Source organism: Pleurodeles waltl, chromosome 12, assembly GCF_031143425.1.
Source record: "Pleurodeles waltl isolate 20211129_DDA chromosome 12, aPleWal1.hap1.20221129, whole genome shotgun sequence".
Taxonomy (NCBI): Eukaryota; Metazoa; Chordata; class Amphibia; order Caudata; family Salamandridae; genus Pleurodeles; species Pleurodeles waltl.
In genome coordinates this window covers 153,244,845-153,269,504 of record NC_090451.1, presented here as the reverse complement: position 1 = coordinate 153,269,504, position 24,660 = coordinate 153,244,845, and the positions used below count along the sequence as shown (strand labels likewise).

Here is a 24,660-nt window from a genome sequence, read left to right as displayed (position 1 = left end):
GTACAGCCGCCACCCCTCCTACCAGCAACGCCCTTCGCCCCAGGCACCTCAGGCCCTGCCCCAGTCAGCCCTGTTGCCCTCAGTGAGGAGGCTATTGACCTCCTGAGATCCCTCACTGTTGGGCTGTCAACAATTCTGAATGCCATCCAGGGTGTCGAAAGGCATTTGCAACAAACAAATGCATACCTGGAGGGTATTCACTCTGGCGTGGTGGCCCAACAGAGAGTATTTCAGGCTCTGGCCTCCGCACCGATGGCAGCCATTGTCCCTATCTATATCCTCCCCCTCCAACTATCTATCCAGAACCAAACCCCTCAACCCCAGCCTATCCCAAGCACACCTCCAGACCAGCATTCGCCCAAATCAACACACAGAAGTGGCTCAGGCAAACACAAGCACCACACTTCATCCCACAGGCACTCACACAAGCACATTCCCATGCAGACACACCAACATCCACTGCCTCCACTATGTCCCCCTTTTCCTCTTCGTCCACCTCCCTCCCAGTAGCATCTCCCCTCACACCTGCATGCACTACATCCTCATCCACTACCTCCATCACCAGCATGCCCATCACTACACATCCCTCACTGGCAGTCACCACCCCCACATCCATGCACACGTCCCCTGTGTCCTCTCCCACTGTGTCTGTGACCCCTCCTCCCAAAGTACACAAACACAAGCACTCACCCACCCAACAGCCATCCACCTCACAACAGCATCCAGCCCATGCACCTCACCCAAACAGACACCTCTTACAACCACTCCCTCTTCCTCCACTCCCGAACCTTCTCCCTCTTCTCGCACCAGTGTCCCTAAGAAGCTTTTCCTGGCAAACATTGGCCTCTTCCCTCCCCTTCCCCCCTTTCCCCTCAGGCCAGGGTGGCCAAAACCCAGCCCAGCACCTCAGCCACCAAGTCTACATCTGCTGTGGTTCCTGGAGCTGTCAGAGGCTCAAAGGGGGCACCCGTCAGCCCAGCCAGTGTGCCACCAACCACTGAAAAGGCCAAAACCATTCGCCACCTGGCAAAGAGAAGAAGGGGACAGCATCCAGCCAGGGGAAGGAGCCACATCACCCAGCAAGGCCATCTCAAAGCCTCCAGTTGCCAGACCCAAGGTCACACCACCATCTGCCAAGGTGAGGAAGGGGCACAAAACACTAGGCAAGACACTTCAGCCATCCGAGGCTGCAGGTGAAGGCCTGGTGGCTACCAGCACAACCGCCAGCACTGCCACCTGCACTGGGGCCAGCACCGCCAGCAGCCCCGCCGCTAGCACTGCCGCAAGCACTGCCACCTGCACCGCCGCAAGCACCACTATTGTCAGCAGCAGCAGCCCCAGCGGGCAGCTGTCCGAGGCTACAGGAGAAGGGCTAGAGCCTCCCCCCACCAATGGCAGCACAGGCAACTGCACCGCGGCCAGCACCGCCACCTGCACCGCCGCAGGCACCGCCGCAAGCATGGCTGCAAGCACCGCTGACAGTAGCACCACTACCAGCAGCAGCAGCCCCAGTGGGCAGCTGTCCGAGGCTGCAGGAGAGGGGCTAGAGCCTCCCTCCACCACTGGCAGCACCCCCACCGGCAATACCACCAGTTTGCAGCCGTAGCCGCTGCCGGATGGACTCTAGCCCTGCCTCCACTGACTATCATGCATCTTGGTCCCAGTAAATCTCGTGCCTTAGACACCCAGGTGAGGGACTGTGAACTTCCACATCCCAAGTGTTGCATCACTGGGCACAGAGCCCCCTCCAGAACCAGTGGAGAAATGCATCCACCCGCCCTATCCTTGGCAGGTTGAAGCAGACTAGGCTTAAAGCCCCCTCCAGAATCAGTAGAGATATGCATCCACTCACCCTATCCTTGGCAGGATGAAGCACACTGGGCACAAAGCCCCCTCCAGAACCAATGGAAAAAGGCATCCACTCAGCCCCTCCTTGGCAGGATGTAGCACACTGGGCACAATGCCCCCTCCAGAACCAGTAGAGATTTGCATCCACTCAGCCCCTCCTTGGCAGGATGAGGCACACTGGGCACAAAGCCCCCTCCAGAACCAGTATAAAAAGGCATCCACTCAGCCCCTCCTTGCCAGGATGAAGCACACTGGGCACAAAGCCCCCTCCAGAACCAGTGGAAGAAGGCATCCACTAGAGAGACTGTGGCTTTGCACTCTCCAGGGCCAAGCAGTGGGCAACCCACCCACTTGAGAGACTTGAGAGACTGTGGCTTTGCACTCCCCAGGACCAAGCAGTGGGCAACCCACCCACTTGAGAGACTTGCAAGACTGTGGCTTTGCACTCCCCAGGACCAAGCAATGGGAAAACCACCCACTCGAGAGACTTGAGAGACTGTGGCCTTGCACTCCCCAGGACATCGCTGTGGAAATGGAGACGCCTCGAGGAGCAGTGGCGTTGTCCTATCTTCTGGCTGAGGTGCCCCCCCCCATTCCCCGTGCCTGTGTGTTTTCGACCTGATGCCCCTGCATTGTTCTCTCCGTTATTGAGGCAGGAGTCAAGTGTGGGCCTGGCCTATGAGTTTTGGCCCAGTGGCCCACGGACATTTTGAGTGGACAATGTACCGCTTATGTACATATTGTATATTTTTGTAAATACTGTTTTTCAAATTATTATAACATATATCTGACTACTTCTAATATATCACTAATTTGACTCAATTCCTTTTGTCCTTGCTTTCTTCCAGAGGGTTACGGGGTGTAAATGTAATGTTGATGCATGTGTTTGTGTGTATGGTGTTGTGGGTGAGGGTGGTGGTGGGAGTGTTGCGTGTGTGTGTCGCTCTCTTTTTCCTCCCCCCTCCCCTGTGTGCTAGGTTCGTACTCCTGGTAGATGAGAAGATACACCAGCATGGGCAGGACGTGCAGCTCGGGCTCCATGACATCCTGGGTCTTTGTTGAGTGTCAAGAAGTGAGTGGTTTCCCTTCTGTGTACTGTTGCCGAAGTGCTTTTGATGGCGCTGGTCCCGCCTCGGAAAGGCTGGTGGATGGGCGGGTTCTGCCTGTCTGTTGGCGGTTACCGCCGCGGTGTTTGTTGCTACTGCCGTGGCAGTCAGAGTGTTAAAATGGCTGTATGTGTAGGCGATTGCCGCCGTGGTCGTGATTCCATTTTTTTTACCGCCGGCCTGTTGGCGGTATTACCACCGATTTAACACCGACCGCCAGGGTTGTAATGAGGGCCATTGTGCCAATTCATTGGTACAATGCATTTCTATTAAAAAACAGCAGCACCAATTTTCTCAGGTTCAGAAAAAGGCAGGTATGTTATTTACAATACAGTCATACTTTGAGGCTTAAGGAGAACAACATTTTTATTGCATACATCATTATAGATCCACTCCTGTTCTTAACAGATGAAACCCCCAACCAGTCTTTATGGCATCACAACAGGTCTTTGTATTTTTTTTTTTTCACAAAGCTTTGCTGTGTATTTAAAATAATTTGTGCTTGCTAACCATGAATGAGCATGCTAGTGACTCTTCAATACAGCAACAACAGTGTGCCTGTAGATGTTAAGTAAGAAAGAGGGAATGCACGCAATACCGTAGGAAGTTTGACAGGTCTTTGGTTTTGGCTTATGCTGCCTGTGGGAAAGGAAACTTGTGTAACTCCAATGAACCTGGCAACGCTGTCAGGCTCAGAGAGGAGCTCTTGGCAAAAGAGGAAGATGTGAATGCACTTAGAAAGAGGCTTGTGCATTGGCAAGAGGAGTCCAATTTGCAGTTCATCTCTGCCAAGTGTATGTCACCCACTGACAGAATTGTCTAATTAAAAGCAAAGCCCAGCCTAATGAATAAGGATATATTGTGGTCTATAGACAGCTCATTGTCCCAGAGGTTGGTGCTCTGCCTTGCAAACTCTTCTGTTCTAGTGGTTGGCTGTGGAGATCTGGGCTGCCCTCTTGCCCAGTACTATCTGCTTCAGGCACTGGCCGACTAGGAACTGTGGATCACGCTGTTGAGCAATCTTCATACACAGGTTTTGCATTCAGGGGACAAGCAAGGTGTATCTAAATCTGAATGTGCCGCATCACACTAAAACTATTGAATTCCATTGTAGAATACATTCCTTACCATATGACTGTAATTTTCCAGACTGCACTAGAGGTTGTTGAACACTATAACATTATTGCTGACTGTTCAGACAATGTGCATACCAGGTATCTCATCAATGCCGCATGTGTTCTAATGGGCAAGCCACTAGTGTCTGCCACTTCCCTTAGATTGGAAGGACAGCTCACAGTGTATAATTATTAAGGGGTTCCTTGCTACCGATGCCTTTTTACAAAACCTCCTCCAGCTGAAACAGTGACTAATTGTGCAGATGGTGGAGTCCTTGGGGTCGCCCCTGGAATTGTGGGCCTGATGCAGAATCTGGAAATAGCAAAGATGCTTTTGGAAATGGACTTCTCCTTCAGCCATGTTTTGATGATGTTTGATGCTGTAGGTGGATGATTTCGGAATCTCAAGATGCATCCTTAGAAAATTGACTGTGCTGTCTCCGGAGAGAATCTATCTGTGCACATTCTACAAGACTCTATGTCAGGAACGGCAGCGAGAATTATGTACATCTTTCTTCACTTTTTATTATCCAGCAGCTTCAAAGAACACGATTAAAAATAAATAAACATTCATTACATTTCCCATGAACCATAGGGAATAGATAACCATAACAACCAATGTCCAATCATATAACCGTCTCTTGTGTGTGTGTGTGTGTGTGTGTGTGTGTATATATATATATGGACAGGGCTAACACCCGCAGAGGATATACCAGTAAGCAATATCCTTTCTTTCCCTTGAAAATTAGGGGGTAGACTTCAAAATGTTGATCTCCAGTACAGGTGGTATGCCAGAGACCCTTGATTTACTCATCCTAGGAGTTGAGCTTGATAAATTATGAGATGGCACATCTTTTGAACAAAGGTGCGATTCGCAGGTCAGTATTGCACCCAAATGGGTTTTTGAGCAACATCATCTTGGTGGAGAAGAAGGACAAAGGGTTCAGACCAGTCATAAATTTGAAAGAGTTAAATGAACGGCTGGTGTACTATCACTTCAAGATGGAAGGTATTCATCTTTTAAAGGAAGGAATGGATGGTAGGGTTGGACCTAAAGGATGCTTATCGCACGGTTCCTATATACCATCTGCACCACAGATTTCTACAGGTTTATTGGAGGGGACAGGTCTACAAATTCCAAGCCCTCCCTTTTGGCCTATCACCTGCCATGTGGTGCTTTACCAAACTCTTTCGACTGGTGGTAGAGGTTCTCAGGACAAAAGAAGTTTGGCTGATCATCTATCTGGATGACATCCTTCTGACAATTCAATCTCGGCCTCAATTGATATCAAACTTGAACATGACTATTGCGCTCCTACAGGATCTTGGCTTCATCATTAATGAACAGAAGTCAGCATTTACCCCATCTCAGAGAATGACATTCCTAGGGTTTCTTACAGACTTGGGCTCAGCTACTCTCTGTCTGCTGGAATCAAAGATATCCAAGATGAAGAAGGAGATAATGAAGGTTCTGGGACGGAACAGGATGTCTCTCTGCCATATAGCCAGTATTGTAGGATTCTTATCCTTGTCGATCCAGGCCATTTTTCTGGGTCCATTACATTACAGAGCACTGCAGTTATTGAAGGCGATGCACCTCCAGAGACGTTTTACTTTTTCAAAACTGATTTCTCTATCGTCCAAGGCAAGGGCGGAACTCTAGTAGTGGATAGATCATATGGAGGGTTCAAATGGCAGGGTGATTTTGGTCCACTATGGACCTGATTATCAAATCGGAGCCAGTGCTGGGGAGCCAGATGTGGTGAGGTTTCCATGGGTGAGTGGGCAGGAGGAGGAGCTGAGTTTGCACATCAACTGCCTGGAGCTCCTTGCCAGGTCCTTTGCGATCAAGTCTCTCACCAGGGACAAGGTCTCCTGCTGCATTCTTCTGCGAATGGACAAGGTGTCAGCAGTCCAGTTCATCAATCACTTCGAGGGGGCACTCATTTGAGAGCTCTGTTGAAGCAAGCAAAAGCCTTCTGGCATTTTGTCTTCAACACCAGATCTTGCTGACAGCAGGATACCTGCCAGGGATCCAGAACACAGTGGCCGATTGGAATTCCAGCTATATCTCAAACAGCAGAGATTGGCAGCCGGGTCACAGGGCCTTTCTAGCCCTGATGGACAAATGGGGGCCAAGCAAGGTACATCTGTTTGCTTCCAAGCTGAACTTAAAGATTCCCTGATATACGAGCTGGAGACTGGATCCGGACGTAATGGCAGTGGATGTTTTCCTCAAGGAGTGGTGACCTGGCCAAGCCTATGCCTTCTCACCTTTCCTGATGATATCCAGAGTGGCGGCTCAAGTCAGGCATCAGAAAGTGTCCTTGGTATTGGTGACACCAAATTGGAAGTCTCAGGCATGATTTCTGGGGCTGATGGAGCTATCATGGGTCTCTGATAGAGTTGTCATTCTTTACTTTGATCCTGCAGACCCCTCGGAGTTGCTGGCACCTGCTAGTCCTGCAAGGCCATCTCAGACTTATGGCATGGATGATTTCCAGCGATGTTGGGAGAGCAACTGACTTTCAGAAGATGCTGAAAGGTTCATCCAACAGGCATGGGCCGTGGGTATATCAAGAGGTACCAATCGACCTGATGAAGATGGGCAGAAATTGCAGATATCATACATTTCCTGGCAGAAGTAGCACAGTCGGGCCTGGCCTATTGTACTGTGAATTCTTTAAAGTTGATCATTTCTGCTGGTTTTGCACTCATTAATGACATCCTATTAGGGGAACACCCTAGGGTATGTAGGCTGATGAAGGGCATTAGACTATCAAGACCCCTGGAATCCAGGTACTCTGGCTTGTGGGATGTGAATTTGGTCCTATGAATTTCCATGAATTGACAGGATAACCAATATCTTTCCAAGAAGGAGCTCTCTGCGAAACTGGCTAAGCTGTGTGTGGTTAGATGCATTAAAGTTTATGAGAATATGACAGCCAAGATTAGGCCTTCAGAGGATAAGCAGCTTCTCATTGCCCTAAAAATCCCTTTAAAGTGGTATCTTTCCTTTCCATTGCAGGTGGGTGGGTAAGATGGATCATGATGGAAGCAGGAATTGATGTGCAATGATTTGGGGCGTACTCTACAAGAGGGGCCATGGCATCTAAGGCCTTCCAGGTAGGTGGTAGATTAGAGGAGAGCATGAATGTGGTGGATTAGTGAACAGAATCAACTTTAAAAAAAAGTTTTATCTCAAACCTATTTCTGATGCCGCAGCCCTGGTGGTAAGTAAGCTTTGAACACACATAATCCTCGCCTCTGTTCCTGACATAGAATGAAACATTTCCTAGATATTGAGAAGGAAATTTTGAAATCTAGGAAGGACACAGAGGTAAGGAGGCAAGTATTATCTCACTCAGAGACTTCATCGGGTGACATCCCTTTCCCACCCAAGAATTCTTGCTTAACAGTGGGTAATATTGCAGATTGATTCCATTAATAATAGACAAGGGTTTTGACGCGATTAAAATGGCACTCTGATTTTGGTTCAGACGAGATGATGATTTACAGAATCTGAAAAAGTTTTTGATTGTCAATGTGAGAACTCAGTGTAAAGAACTGGATATGTGCTTCATTTTCTCCCCTAGGCAGTTATCCTAAACTGGAATGAAGACACATGAAGATTGGTTGTTATGGTTACCTATTTCTTACAGTTTATGGGAAATGTAGTGAATGTTCATTTAATTGTAATGATGTTCTTTGAAGCTGGTGGATAGTAAAAAGTGAAGAAATAAGTGCATAATCCTTGCCTCCGTGCCCTGAATAAAATTGAAACTTTCCTTCTCAATAGCCAGGAAATTTTTTATTACGAGGTATTTTGTGCCTCATCTGATAACTGCAGGTCTTTGTGTTTGCTGTCCCTACAAGAAAGAATATCACAGCAGGAATAGAAGACAAAGGACAACAAAGTTGCTCATTTACTTTTGGACGTTCAGCCACAAACTGAGGTGGACATCAATAATCAATATGTTTAACTTCTAAGGCAAGCAATGAAACAAGGTAGGCCAACAAAGCAGGACCTTTTCCAGTGTATGCCATTTCCAAACTGTGTAATGACTCGCAGAAAGCAGTTAAAATTCTGGAGGAATTAGATATAATAGGTGAATTGAGTGCCATATTACGAGTCACGACGTCAAAACCGCCAAAATACAGCCACAAACCCAACATCGCGACACCGACCGACATCAATAGAATGACTGTTTAACCACCTGCCCCACCACACCGACACCATTCCCAATTACGAGTCAGTTCACTGCCCAGTGGGTGAAGCACGGCGGAACAACATTGGCGGTGTGCACAGCTGTGGTCCAAAAAGGTCCCGCCAATAGTAGGGAACACCACATTGGACAGTTTGAATACCCCACAGCTAACATATATACACAAACAACACACACTTGCTCATGGCACTATAAAGCACCCCCCACACACCCACAATCCGTTGCGACTACTACAAACACCACACATCGTGATAACCCATTCAAACAGATCCCATATTCCACAGGCACCTTTACACTGCACACTCAGCACACACCACATAACTTCTTGCACTAGGCACACATCACATTCACACACCAACACCACAACACACCTGCCCCCTCAGGCAAACACCCATAACACCAACCACCTCACACTGCACCCTACATGCACTACACACCACCATACAACATGGCACCTCAAAAGCACCCACATTTCACCAACAATGATTTGTGGGTCACGATAGATGAAATCCTCAGTGTAGACCCACAGCTGTTCAAAGCCCAGGTCCAGCAAACATCCTTGGCAAGGAAAACTGAGTAATGGCAGAGGATCATTGACAGGGTCAACGTAGTGGGCGCACACCCACACACGAGGGAGGATATCAGGAAGAGGTGGAACGACCTATGAGGGAAGGTGCGTTCCATTGGGTTCAGGCAACAGATCGCCCGGAACAAGACTGGCGGTGGTCCCCCACCTCCTCCCCTTGAGTTGACATCCTGGGAGGAGAAGGTCTTGGACATCATGCATCTGGAGGGCCTGACTGGAATCATCGGAGGGCTTGACTCTGGTAAGTCAGCAACAGGCACCAGCCACTCCTGCCCATCATGCGTCCCCACCACCCATCACTCCCCAATCCACACCATCCAACACCTCTGCACCCCCCCAGGCACCCCTCCGCTGCATGCCACACCACCCCACTGCCACCATCCCCACATAGTCACCCCAAAATGCACAGATACCAAGCACAATGCCAAGCACAACAACTCCCACAATGCATCACTCTCTACACATCAGTGGATCACAGTCCCACCTCACAGTGGAACACCTGCATGGAAAACCATACCACATGCCACACCAACTGCTTGCCTCTACTGCATTCCAACACATGGCAATGACAGCAATGCTATCCACTATCCTCAGTCCTCAATGGCATATGGAAACAATGGCACAATCAGCATCCCCCAAGCTATCTCTGCAGTACTGCAGCTGTCATTGCCATCACTGGGAAACAAGTCAGGCTACACCATGCTTCACTTTGTGTGGCCAACAAGTACATCACCAAAATGTAACTCTCTCCCTTTCCATCCACAGGTCCCGCTGCCACTGCCAACCACCAGCGGATGCCAGGGTCACACAGCCATCCCCAGGATGAAGGCCCCACTGGATGTCTGGACAGTGACAACTTGCCTGGCCCATCTGGGACAACCTGTCAGTCCACACCCAGCAGCCCCACCTTGGACACACCGGACTCCTCCTCCTATGTGCAACTACACCACAGCCAGCCCCTCGTCCCCAAACCAGTGCCCAGGTACAGGTCAATCAGAAGTGTGCCCCACAGTACAGGTGCCAGAGTCAAGGGCACACACCCAAGATAATGAAGGTCCTGCTGCTACTGGGAGTGGGCACACTGTGCTAGGGGCACAGGGCACAGAAGGCCAGGCTTAGTGGGAGGGGACCTGTGGTACAAGGGACGGGGCAGCCACAACAACTGACTGGCCAGGCGGCACTCTCCCAAGTCCTGGGTGCATACCAACAAACCTAGGACACGATGGGCCAGATCCTCGCAACCGTGCAGGATATCCAGAGGCTGCAGGGGGACTACCACCAGGAGGCCATGCAGCAGTGGCAGACCCTCAACGCCACCATGACCTCCATAGCAGGGGTGCTGAAGGAACTTAACAGTATCCTGCGTGAGGCCTCCACCTACCAGCAGCAGACCCCTTCCACTAGCCACATCCCAACAGAGCCCTCCACTTCAGCGGCAGCTAGTGGAACGGAGGCCCTGCCAGAGAACCTGCAGACAACAAACACCCCTCTCCCTTTAGCTGAGGGACTCCCACGCAAGCAAGGACCTCCATCCAGACATCTACCAGGATCTGATGCCAAGACCAACCCAACCGCCAGGAAGTGACCCTCTCCTGAACATTCTCCCTTGTGTTCTACAGAGACACCCTGTTGACTGTCCACTGTCATCTCCCTTTTCTCCCATGGCCCCTATACTGGACTTGGACTACCCACAGCTGGGCTAGCTACACTGATGATTTTATCCACCATGACCCCACTCATCACCCCTTGCACATACCAGTCACAAATAAACACTTCTGAGCACAGCTACTGTCTACGTGTTTTATTGTAAGAAGTACATTTACTGTGGCATAACATATTTAACTGTCAACCCATTGTCCTGCAAAAGTTTGTGAGAGTGATGGAAGGGGGAGCAATATGCAGCAAGGATGATAATGGAGCAGGCAGAGGCTGGGGACATGGCTCAAGGGAGGCAACAGAAGATGCAGGAACCAGAGTGCACGACACAAATGTCCTGCAAGTAGAACAAGACAGGGACAAAAATCAATATGGGTGTCAAATATGCCCACACAATACACATGCACTAGAACTGCAACATCCCTAGGGTGAGATGGCAAGTGCCATCCATACCCATGTGCCCCTGTCAGACCCACATTCCCAAGACAACCATTCCCAATGATCCTACCATCAAAGCAGACAAATCTGAATTTAAGGCATGCTCCACAGTCAGAAACAGTAATGTTGCACTGCCTCCCAAAATGGACTCTTAGGATGGGGAGGCAATACTGTCGACACCACAATGTTCAGCACCCATATTGCAGTTGTTATGGCAGTACAGAGAAGAATGGGCATGCACAAACATGTCACAAGTGAAGCAACACAACAGCAGGGTAAGTAATGCACTGAAATGTGCACGGTAGCAACTCCACTGATGGGCAAATGTAAACCCCCCGAGACCCACCCAGAGGCAGATCTGCACCCAATCCCACCAGTGCAAACAGACACCAGGTGGATCCATGTCACAAGGCATCCAGGAGTACAGGTCACATACCATACATCTGACGCATACCTGTAGCCCAGTGGAAGTATTGTCGTATCAACTGCTCTGGAGTCAGCTGCATCCTCATCATCTTCCTCCTCATCACTCCCTGTGTCCCCTTCATCAGCCACTGGTCCAGCTGCCACCTCCTCTGCATCCAGCAATGGGATCTGATGTTTCATGGCTAGATTGTGTAGCATGCAGCAAGCAACAACGATCTGGCACACTTTCAGTGGTTTATAGAGTAGGGAACATCCGGAGATGTGTAGACCTCGGAATCGGGCCTTCAGGAGTCCAAAGGTCCTCTCGATCACACGCCTTGTTCTACTGTGGGCCACATTTAAATGGTTTTCTGCATCTGTAGTCAGATGTCCCACAGGTGTCATAGCCAGGGAAAGTTGGGATAGCCAGAGTCACCTGTGTGCACAGAGGTAGGACCAATGTCAAGACCAGGAGGAAGAGAGGGCAGGGTTTGAAGAGAGTTGAGTGTTCAGGGGCACACATACGAATGAATACATCCGATGAGCCAGGCCTGGCCCCTCTGTAGTGGTGCCATCAAGTGTGGGTCATTGCTGTTTCGCAGAATGAAGGAGTCATGCACAGAACCAGGGAACTTGGCCGTCACTTGGGAGATACATTGGTCAGCAAGACACACCACCTGCACATTGATGGAATAAAAGTTTTTTCGGTTCCTAAACACTTGTTCATTGATCCTGGGTGGCACCAAGGAAATGTGTGTGCCATCAATTGCCCCTATCACATGAGGGACATGTGCCAAATCGTAGAAGGCAGCTTTGACATTGGCTAAATGAGCACGCTGGGGGAACCTGATGTGGCAGGACAGATGTCTTAGCAGGGCACACAGTACATCCCTCAATACGCTACTGAACATCGCCTGTGACAACCCTGCTGCCAAGCCCACTGTCGTCTGAAACATGCCTGTGGCAAGAAAGTGGAGGACTGACTACATCTGTAATGTGGAAGGGATGGTATTGGGATGATGTATGGCAGGCCACAGATCAGGCTCCAACTGGCTCACCACCTCCATGATGGTCTAATGGTTCAGATGATACGTCTGAATGATGTGTCACTCTTCCAGGGTGGCAAGGTCGTCTAGGGGCTGGTACACAGTAGCATGTCTCATCCTCAACATTGCACCATATCTGGGAAAAGGAAAGGGAGGAGTTATACGAAGCTGCATTGACTGTGTGGACACAGTAAAGCTGTGCAATATTCACTAAATGTCACCCATGACGCAGCTAACATTCAGACACTAGTCACTTATGTTGGAAATGGGTTATTGGTAAGGGCAGGTAGGTACCTACACTTAGCAATAGGCCACTAACCTCCACTTAGGTCCATTTAGGTCTCAGTAAATTAAACCCAGCTCAACCCTTGGTAGCTTAGTAACGAGCATCAAGGCTTAACTTAGGAGACAAAGTGTAAAGCATTCAAATATCACAAAACAGTAATTAAATAAAACACGGGAAACAGTTTAAAAATCCAAAATCAATTGATAAAAATAGATTATATTTTTATCTTTAAAATGACACCAAAACAAATCAAATTAGATAAGGGGAACCGGAGATATGAAGTTTTTAAAGAATGAATGCTTTCTATCGCACAGAAGCAACTAACGCTCAAAGGGTTAAAAAAGGTCACACTGGAAAGGAACAAAGTCCAGAGTTCAGGCCACCCACGAGGTAACACTGTCACACTTACTTTCAGAAGTGTTTGATTCAGGAAAGTGGTCCAGAGTACCAACCAAGGGTTCAGAGGCTCTGGTGTGCCTCTTGGGGTCTGGGACTACAACTCCCACAATGCACCTCTTCACCTTATGGAGTTGTTCCAAACGTCTCCAAACCTCTGGATCTTCTTCCAGAGGTCCTTTTTGTGTCCTTGAAGTGTCCACAACTTGATCCAAGGTTCCAGAAGCTCTGAGTTGCTCCTTGGGAGTTGGGAGTTGGGACTACAATTCCCAGAATGCACCTGGTCAGAATCCTCAAATGGCCAATGGACGCTGGTCAGCTGGGCTCGGCTTGCAGGACTTGATGCAGGGGACTCTGGGCAGCTCCTTTGTACCTGTAGCAAACAGGGAGTCCCTTCTTGAAGCAGTAGAAGACAGGTAAAGTCCTTTTAGTGGTGAAGCCCAAGTGTGCAGCTGGTGCAGTCCTCTAGAGTGCAGTGTTCAGGTGCAGGTCAGGGGACCAGCAGGGAAGTCCTTCTCCTCCTGTTGTTCTTCCTTGTTGGAATCTGATAGGGATCTGAGGTGTGGGTGCAGGTCTGCCAGTTTTATCCCTGCTCCTGGGTGAAAAACAGGGGGGCCTTGGTTCTCCAGTCAGGTGCAGGGTCCTTTCTCCTGTGATGACTACTTCCTGGGAAGTGTGGCAAAAATCAATCCCAGGGAGCAACATTCCTCAAAACTCCATCATGGCCGAAAGTGATTTTTGGAGGTTACATCTGGCTGAGCCCACTCACTGGTGTGGCTAAAAATCCTAAACACACCCTTCTCCTGCCCTCTCCTAATCTAATCAAGGGGGGAACCTAATTGTTTGGGTTTGAAGGATGTGGGGGTGTTGCTGGGTTGCTCCAAATGTCCTTCTCTTCCTTTGAAGACCAGTTTGGAAGCCCTTCCCCTTCCTGCCTCACCATCTGCTGAGGGGAGATCTCCTCCCACAGGCACATCTCTTTGTGTGAAGACAAGCCACTTCACACCTCATCAAGACAGCCTGGCCAGACTGCCAGAGGCTGGCCAATCAGAGCACAGCAGCAAAAACACTGCAGGGCTGAAGTTGGCAACTTTTCAGGTAAAGTTTAAAACTCTTTACCTGAACAAGTTATATTAAATTCAACACCTGGAAGTTGTGGGATTTATTATAACAATTAATTTGATACCAAACGTCTTGTATCTGTTACTTAAGGGGACTTTTAAAATTAAAATAAAGTCTCCCCATTCTACCCTGTGAAGGCCATTCACTACAATAAGGGAAAAACAAATGTGGCTGTTTTACCTCACTAGGGCTTATAAAACTATTTTTATAAGGTCCCTGCTTATAGTTACATGGCACCCAGCCCTAGGGGCACATAGGGCACGCGTTAGGGGTGACTTGTATGTAAAAATAAGATCGTTTAAGACTTTGGAACTACTTTCAATTCCAAAGTCGAATTTGCATATAAGTTTAATTTAAAAGCAGCCAGCAAGGCAGGCCTGCTTAAAAATGACACTGGGCTCCTCAGCAGTGCACCTATAGGTGCACTACCTATGCTGGGGTCCCTAAACCTCCATGCCCTACCCTATACTAGGGACTTATAGGTAGGGTGACTTAGTCAATTATAATTAGCCTAATTTGCATACTGATTTTACACAGAGCACAGGCCCTGGGACTGGTTAGCAGTACCCAGGGCACCATCAGAGTCAGGAAAACACCAGCACAAAGTGGAAAATGGGGGCAAAAAAGTTATGGGGCCTCTGCAATCAGCCCTGTTCTCCCACAACTTAATACAAGTAAAATGGCAGCTGCCTGTCCTGCATGCAGAGGACAGATGGAAGTGACCACATACCGCCAGCATTAGACGTCATGGCGGTAGGCCGTCGCAACTGCCGTGCAGCTCCTCATTGGTTAACATGATTGTCTATGGGAGACTGAAGCCAATGGTGATTGCCACTGGGGGTGACTGTGATGTCTGCAGTGGCCGTGACCACTATTTCATGTGGCAATGCTCACTTGACTCCTGACACTTCTGCGCACAAGACCTCCACTGCGTGTGCTGCTGTGTTCTGACTCTGGTAGCCAAGATGCCATGACCTGTAGGGGAAAGGACCCAGCCTTCACCCAGGAGTAGCTGGAGAAGCTCATGGACGGGGTCCTACCCCTGTATAAACAGCTGTATGGGGCACCAGTGCAGCAGGTGAGTCAGATGTCACCGTCCTGTCTGATAGTGATGTGTATGGGGATGAAAGGTTTTGGGACATGGCAGATAGAGTGGATGCATGGAGATGGGTGAGGAGGCTGTGCGTAAGTGGCATGAAGGCATGTGAGTGTGGGCTTCAGATGAGTGTGAGGTGTGCTGTCCATTGCTGTCCCTGTGATGCCACTCTACATGACTTGTCCTTCTGTCTGTGTGACCCATGCAGGTCAGTGCCCATCAGAAGAAGGGGAATTGGGGTGCCATTGCCAAGCAAGTACGGACCCTGGGGGTTCATGCCCGGTGGAGCACCCACTGCAGAAAGAGGTGGGAGGACCTGAGATGCTGGGCCCGGAAGACTGCAGAGGCCCAGCTGGGGACATCCTCCCAAAGAGGGAGGGGTGCCCATTGGACCCTGACCCCCCAGTGGTCTGCATTTTGGTGGTGGCCTGCCCTGAGGTGGATGGGCGTTTGAGGGCAGCACAGCAGCCACAAGGGTGCAAGTGCACACTTTTACCTCGTTACTGTGTTGCTTTGGTGGAGGGGGTTGAGTTCTGGTTGGAAGCTGTAGTGTAGGTATTAGGATGATACCTGTCCACTATTGGTATCAGCCACTCTGTCAGGATTAGTATCACAGATGTGTGCTCATACCATGGAGACAGTGACTTATGAGGGCAAATACTTCCAATGTGTAATTTGTGTGGTCACCCTCAACCAAGTTTGGGAACCCAGATCCTGCAAACGTCATCAGAACACCTGAGGTGTCAGGCCATTGTCATCTGTATTTGCCTACCACTGTGCCAGGTAGTTAAGTGAGTCCTCAATCTGCTGCCATGTACTGTATGTATAGTGAGTCTGAGTGTGCCAACATGTCACTGTGCTAATTGTCCATGGCTTAGTAGGCATGCTACCTACCCATGCAGGATTCAGTTGGTTCAGGAGCACAGGAATTATTTTCCTAAATGGCCATGTGAAGTTGCCAAGTACTACGCAAGTGTGACTAGTATGACTCACATCAAGTGCATGAGTGCAATTGTACCACCATCAGCATTTCACATAAGCATATCTGTAGTTTCCACCACGGTGTCCCACTGTTGTAGCATGTTTAGGTGAGGGCATGGCTTGACATGGCTTGACATGGCATGGCAGCAGATAATGATGTTGTTACTCTGTGTGACTGTTGTGCTAGCATTGACCCATTGCACCCTGACTCTCTCTCCCACCCTCAATCTCTCCCTCTCTTTCTCTCTCTTTGTGTGCATCAGTATCATCTGACGAAGGAGAAGGGGCACTGGTGAGTGGGGAAGCTGCAGCCCATGGGACCTAGGAGGCTGATTCCACCAGAGCCGAGGGGACCAGTGGGATGGAGGGCGAGGGGAGTGCCACAGGAGATACAGGATCGACAACACCATCTTGTGATTCCTCCTCCGATGGCGGCTCCTTGGTGGTGGCGGACCCATCTGGGACCACCCCAGGGTGGTGACATCCTTGTCCGCCATCCCCTTTCCAGCACCACCCTTCCTGTAGCTCCCCACCCATTTGCCTGTGCCCGCTCATGCAGGAGGGTGGGTGTTAGAAATGGCATCTTTGGTTGGTAGTCAAGTTATCCCCTATCCTAGCAAGGACCCTCACTCTAGTCAGGGTCAAGGAGAATCACACTCAGTTAACCTCACTCACCCCTTTGGTAGCTTGCCATGAGCAGGCAGGCTTAACTCAGAAGCAATGTGTAAAGTATGTGTACCAACACAGACAGTAATGCAGTGAAAATACTACCAAATAGACACCACACCAGTTTAGAAAAATAGGTAATATTTATCTAAATCAAACAAGACCAAAATGACAAAACTCCAACATACACAAGTTAAGATATGAATTTTCAAAATATTAAGAGTCATAGTCCGTACAAAACAATGGAAACTTTGTTACACAAAGTACCTGGTTTGTGTTCAAAATAATGCCGCTCGGGTGAGCGTGCATCGGAAAAGTCAGCGATACGTTGATTCCTTACTCGCAATTGAGGCTGGGCATTGTTTCCTTCTCCAGTCAGGTCGGCGATGCATCAGTCTTTCTCCCTCACAAGAGAGCGATGCACCGATTTCCGGACGGGGCACCTCAGATCCTCACAGAGTGGGGTTGACTTTGATGCCCAGGGACGATGTGTGAAAAATCCAGTTGCATGGTGTTAGATAACCGCATTGCGTGGGGTTTGCGTCGCTATCAGCAGCCGCAAGCGGTAGTTGCATGTTGTTTCTCCAGCCGCAATGCATCTATCTCCCAGCCGGAATGCAGGTGGAGCATCGATTGTAGCCGTGAAGCCGGTGGCACATTGTTTATCAGTTGTGTTGCAGATGGTGCATCGTGAATTTCCCCGCATGGTGTTCTGTGCGTGGATTTCAACTCTGGTTCTGCCACCTTCACCTTTCAAGGGCCCAGGGACTGGATAGGGCACCACTTGGTGGGCAGGACTCTCAGCAGAGAGTCCAGGTGGTGGCAGAGGAAGACTTTGATGGCCCTGAGACTTCAACAACAGGAGGCAAGCTCAGTTCAAGTCTTTGGAAATTCTTCTCAAGCAGGAGTGCACAACAAAGTCCAGTCTTTGTCCTCTTTCACAGGCAGAAGCAGCAACAGCAGGATATCACAACAAAGCACAGTCATAGGCAGGGGCAGCACTTCTCCTCAGCTCTTCAGCTCTTCTCCTTGGCAGGGGTTCCTCTTGAATCCAGAAGTGATCTAATTTTCAGGGGTTTTAGGTCCACTTCTGATACCCCTTTCTGCCTTTGAAGTAGGCAAACTTCAAAGGAAAGTCTCTCTTGTTTGTAAGATCCTGCCTTGCCCAGGCCAGGACCCAGACACACATCAGGGGGTTGGAGTTTGCGTTGTGTGAGGGCAGGCACAGCCCATTCAGGTGTGAGTGACCACTCCTCCCCTCTCTCCTAGCACAGATGGTCCATCAGGAAATGCAGACTACACCCCAGCTCCCTTTGTGTCACTGTCTAGAGGAGAGGTGCAAATAGCACAACTGGCAAACTAACCCAGAGAGGGAATCCACAAACATGCAGAGTCACAGAATGATTTAAGCAAGAAAATGCCTACTTTCTAAAAGTGCCATTTTCAAACACACATTCTAAAAACAACCTTTACTAAAAGATGTATTTTTAAATTGTGAGTTCGGAGACCCTAAACTCCAAATTTCTATCTGTTCCCAAAGGGAATCTGCACTTGAATAATATTTAAAAGATGCCCCCATGTTAACCTATGAGAGAGATAGGCCTTGCAACAGTGAAAAATGAATTTGGCAGTATTTCACTGTTAGGACATATAAAACACACTAGCATATGTCCTACCTTATACATACACTGTACCCTGCCCATAGGGCTACATAGGGCCTACCTAGGGATACCTTACATGCAGAAAAAAGGAAGGTTTAGGCCTGGCAGGTGGGTACACTTGCCAAGTCGAATTGGCAGTTTAAAACTGCACACACAGACACTGCAGTGTCAGGTCTGAGCCAAGTTTACAGGGCTACTCATGCGGGTGGCACAACCAGTGCTGCAGGCCCACTAGTAGCATTTGATTTACAGGCCCTGGGCACCTCTAGTGCACTGTACTAGGGACTTACTAGTAAATCAAATATGCCAATCATGGAAAGCCAATTGCACATATATTTTACATAGGGGCACTTGCACTTTAGCACTGGTTAGCAGTGGTAAAGTGCCCAGAGTATCAAAACCTGCACACATCAACAACTTGGGAAACCGAGGTGAAAAGTTTGGGGAGACCGTGCCAGGATGCCAAGTCTAACAGTGAGTATCTTCTTCGCTGCAGGCACCTTTGCCCCTGCCCCAGTCAGCCCTGCTGCCCTCAATGAGGAGGCTATTGACCTCCTGAGGTCCATCTCGGTGGGGCAGTCAACCATTGTAGATGCCATCCAGGGATTAGCATTGCAGATGCAGCAGACCAATGCGCTCCTACAAGGCATTCACAGTGCCTTCACTAGCCTTCAGAGATTTTTTCAGGCTCTGGCCTCCTCATTGACGGCAGCCAATGTCCCTCCTTCTTCCGTCTCCCCTCCTGCTACCTCTTCCCAACCCCACATCCCTCTCCCCACACCCATCCAAGGCACGTATCCTGACCCACATGCATCCACATCAACAGACACAGTAGGCAAGGACCATAAACATAAAGACATAAGCACCATAAACATCATCACTGCCATGCACAGACAATATTCAGATGCAGACATGACAACATCCAGTCCCTTCACTGACTCCCCCACCACCTCCCAATCACATGCACTACACTAATCACACCTACAGTCACCACCTCATCAGTCCCACATCCTGCCACAAGTGCCCTCACTGTCACCACCACCATAATATCAGACCCGCATACATGCACCCCATACACCACATGCGCACTCAGCACGAGAGTCAACACCCCCACATGCAGCACACCCACCCTACCTGTAGACACCACCACAAAATGTACCCACACATCCCCCCTGCCATCTCCCTGCATCTCCTCCCCCTTCTCCCACTATACTTAAACACCCACAGTCACCCACCCAACAGTCACGCAGCACACACATGGCATCCATGCATGCACCTGCACCCAAAACACCTCCACATACACACCTCTCAACCACTCCCTCTCTCTCCACTCCCATACCTTTCTGTCAAGACCGTCCTCATGCCCCCAAAAAGAGATTCCTATGTGAAGTTTCCCTGTTCCCTCCCTGTGAATTGGTCCCTGCCCCCCAAAGCACCCTGTCACCCTCCCCACACCCCTGTGTTCTACCTCATAGTCCTCCCCTGGTCGTCGTCATGCCCCTCCCTCACAAAAGACATCCACCCCCACCAAGTTCTCAGCCACCACTCCCAAAGCTAAAGCCAAGCCCACTCCTCCAAGATCAAAATCGAAGGCCACCCCCCCCCCAAAGCCCAAGGACCCCCCTCCAAACCTAAACCCAAGGACTCCCCCTCCAAACCCAAACCTAAGGACCCCCCACCTCCATCACCCCTGAGGTGCCTGCATGCCCCATTGATGCCCCTGCCCAGTGGAGGCCAGCAGGTTGCACTCAGAAGTCAAGTAGGGGCCTCATTCTGTGCCCTGTGTTGGTGAGCCACAATTGACAATTTGGACTGGCACATGGCCCTCTCTGTACATAGTTTAATATTGTTTTAAGTTATTTAGTTAGTAGTTAGTTGGTGTTGATGGAGACAAATTTGTCCTGGCTTTCCTTCCACATGTATGCGTCGTATATATGCCAATTGGCGTGTGCATGTGTGTGTTGGTAAGGGTGTTTGTGTGTGTGTGGACGTGGCTTGCCTTGCCATGGGTGTGTGTCGTGTGTGTGTAATAATGTTGTTCCCTCCAGTGTGTGCTAGGCGGGTGCACTTATGGTTGGTGTCTTCATCGCCGTCGCTGGTCCTGGAGTTCAATGGCCAGCAGGAGCATTGGCAAGACTTGCAATTTGCGTGCCATGGTGCCTGCGGACATGCCTGTGTTCCTGAAGATGAGTGTTCCCTTTTCTGTGCTTCGTTTCCGCCAGGCTTTTCATGGTGGTGCCACCTCCCCAGAAATCCTGGCAGTGTGGAACCTCATAACAGGGTCATGGGAACAGCCTCACTGCTGGCCTGGATATGCCTTCCGCCGCCCGCCGCTGTCCGTCCACAGTGGTGGTTTGGTCGGCGCCTTGGCTGTGTTCTGTAGGTTCCATTCCCCTGCTCATAACATGGCGGTCTGCACCGCCGGGGCCGCAGCGGTGCGACCACCACCTCCACTGTGGTGGTTAATGGACTGCTAGACTCATGAAGAACTGTTCACGACTGCCATTCAATCACTCGCCTACAGGGAAAACACCTGGCTACACGGATAGCCACTGGAATTTTTCAAGAGGTCTGTTGCATGCCTCACCACACTGTTGCTGGTCATGTACACAGAAGCCCTGGAACATGACCTGCAGGGAGCCATGATTTATGTCTTCCACAAACCTCAGAAACCTTCAGGCCCATTTCCTTACTTAATAAAAAACAACATTCTTGCAAAAGCTGTTGGTCAGGTTGATCACGACGTTGTTCACCAGGAATGAATCTCCCATGATGAAGTCACATACAAGTAGCACACCAGTGGCTTTCGCTTGGGATTTAAACCCCCTTGCAGCCCTATGCCAGAGTATTAAAGTATGTTATCAAACCTAGTGGCATCTCTGAAACATAAAATTCATATAAGTGGTATTTTATTGGAGACCGATAATGTCTCAGAGGTGAGATTTTTGCTGTCCGTACGCAGGTGCTAAGACTCCGAACCCAGTGGCTGATCGACTTTTATAACCCGTCTCTCACTATCCCCAGCTGAAAATAACAAGCTCCTCATTCTGGGATCAACTTCCTTTTCATCCAGCGGTTTTATCATGTTGCAGGCCATCTTAGACTGTGGATAGATTCATTAGATTGACATTTACTTTGCTGGTAAGGGCCATTTTCAATAGGATTCTTCCCCTCTATGCCCACGGCTTCGTGCACCTTCTGAAAATAATGTACATAAACGTTACCCAAATCCCTTCTATGGCATTTGACTGCTAAACCCTCCCCCCCCCCCCAAGCCATAACCTTGCAGTCATTATAGTCCCCTCAGAGACCAGTCTGCCTCGAGATGTGCCATTATCTGACTTAGGTGGGTGTCTAGTGAAGTTCTTGGAGTTAGGCTCTGGAATCCTCAGAGTTTTCCTTTTCAACTTCTTTAATCCCTCACAGGGACCAAGTTTGTAGGTAATTCTAGCTCGTAATCAACAAATAAGTCAGAGAGCAAATATGTTATTATGCCATATGTGGTCATCAAAGTCAGGCCCTTTCCATATCAGCCACGTCGCCAGTAGCTGATTGTGTCTGTTTCCTGGCTTTTCGCATCGTGTATGATGAGTTGGCAGTTATGTACAGAGGACAAACCGTACTAGAGAAGCCAGAATGTTTGGGGGAGAAGGGGTTTACGTCCACAAATTGATGTCCTGATATTGTACCATTTTGAAATAAAGCAATAAACTGAATAGCAGCATGTTTGGCATTTATGCAGATTCATTTGGGCAAAGTTAAGTGCAGACACCCAATTCACTAAGGAATCGCATGAAAGCCAGCACACATTCTGGTGGATTGTTAGATCTTTTATTTCTGTACAGCATAGAGCCATACATTCACCACTGAAATAGACATCAGCATCTCCCCTCTCTAGAAGCCTACACCTGTCTGACAGTGTTAGCTGTTTGCCAAAATAGGCAGGGCTCGGTTGAGAACATGTTAGTTCTTAATTTGTATGGCAAATTCTCACTTTTTCGCTTCACAGAAAAATAAACATTTTAACACACCACTTGTTTAATGTCATCAATCGTATGATAAAGAAATCCTACAATTAGCTTTACCTAAATATCGCTATTCACGGTAATGCCATAATCCCAAGATTCAAGTACATTTAAATACCAGTTGCTGAATATTCTAGGGGTGTGTTGGATATAACTGGTTTATTACCGTGAAACCTTCTTTGAAGTTAGAAATCAAATGCATGTTTTAGTATAATATCAAGTTTACAATTTAATATCAAATTAATTGTAAATGGGCAAGGAATAATTTAAAACATGATCTTGCCTTCATTTGCAGAAATACAGTACCTCAATATATGGAAAAGCATAATTCTTATTGGTTTACAATACCTGGCACAGTAGTCGTAGAGAAGTGTTGGAAGACTAATAACACTTACCAGGGCCATGGAATTCTTGATTGCCCAACACCCAGGACATATTCTTTGGGGTCAAGAGTAACAGGTGATCATATGTATCTTGTCCAGTGGTAAGTAGACCCCACCCAATTGAGCACAGAGCTTTTGGATGCCAGATAACGGTACCACGATATGGACCTGTGAAAGAGGATTGTCAGTAACTAAGCAAAGATTTCTATCTATTTGCATAAATTCAAATCTGTTTACATAAACTATTAATACAAAACTATCAGGAAGCATGATGTCAGGAAATATAATGAGCTGTGAGCTCAGCTTGCATTACTGATCGTGGTTCCAGTACAAAAGCATGTACGTTTGCACAGTTCACCAATTTGAGACTGCTTATAACGCTCCCTGACTATATGCATGTAAAAAACAGTTTTCAGTCACAATTTAGGACTTGAAAATTGAAATAAGGTCTTAAAGAGTGCTTGTGACAGCGTTATTGTTCTACCTCCTTTCGCTGATCTGGGAAAGGAGGTTGGCAAGTTGTTAAGTGATTCACAGATTCTCTGGCCTAGAGAATTAATGAATTAGTTGAAGAAGTTGGCAGTCATCACCAAGACAGTTACGCACTGCTTTTCAAGCCCACAATCCAAGTATAGGGAGAAGGGCAGCATGCTGAACAACCATTTTCTGGAAACTAAAGGCCAGGCAGTTTCAATAACCTTTAGGAAACGTTTTACCCCAACCTGCTACTGATCTCTGCCTGGTGTCATGTGGTTATGCTCATGTCCCACTATGTGTGGATTTGTCTGGCACCGCTCAATGTGTCCTTCAGAAAAAGAGAAGATTTCTCCTGTTGGCCGTTGGAGATGAAGTTGACAAAATTAACTCCCTCCCCTTCACTTTCTCGACATCCTGTTTGTATCTCCACTTTTAGTGCTGTACATCTGTGATCTTCTGCAACATCAAGTTGATTAGAGATAACATCCAACCACGGATTCCTTCTAAGCACTCTGCAATGTAAATGGTTATTGCTAATTAATTTACATAATCTTTCACTGAAATTTACATTTTTGGGTAAGCTGTTTTAGAAATTCATATATCTGTGCTTCAATTCTCATGGGCAAACAAGGTGCATGTATATATCTTCAAGAAAATGATCATTCATGTATTAGGTTCATTTGTCATCATTAATGTATTTGGCTACTTTGTCAGACACACACCACCTAAGTAAATATGGACTAATGAATCTGGGGTACTATAGATCCTTCATCATTATTTTTTATCACAGTGTCCTTTCTTCCAAACTGGTAACAGATTTCATCCTAGCTTATGTTTAACTAGTGTTCACACGTAGAGGTTGCCACATGGGCATTTTACCTTTTCAACTTTGCTTGAAGAAATTAGAACCACCACTTTGGTTACTAGCCATTGAAAGTTTTCTAGGAATGTAATTGTTAATGGCTTCCATCATCCAAGGTAGCCAGTTTTCTTGTCACTTTCTCGTAGAAGGCTTCTTACGCAAGGCAATTAGTTGATGTTAGTTTTTAACAATGTTTACCGTACTTCCCTTACCATGTAAGATGGAGTGCATATTCCCACTTGGCTGAAAATTGTACCTCAACAGCTAAGACCACACTAT

At 48.3% G+C, this 24,660-nt stretch overlaps 1 protein-coding gene and 1 pseudogene across 1 annotated transcript in view; both read left to right on the top strand.

The window, feature by feature from the left end:
* SDR42E1 (short chain dehydrogenase/reductase family 42E, member 1) overlaps nt 1-24,660 on the top strand; it is a 55,132-nt gene that overhangs the window by 12,380 nt on the left and 18,092 nt on the right. The window lies entirely within an intron of this gene.
* On the top strand, nt 3,799-4,625 carry LOC138267101 (adenylyltransferase and sulfurtransferase MOCS3-like; annotated as a pseudogene).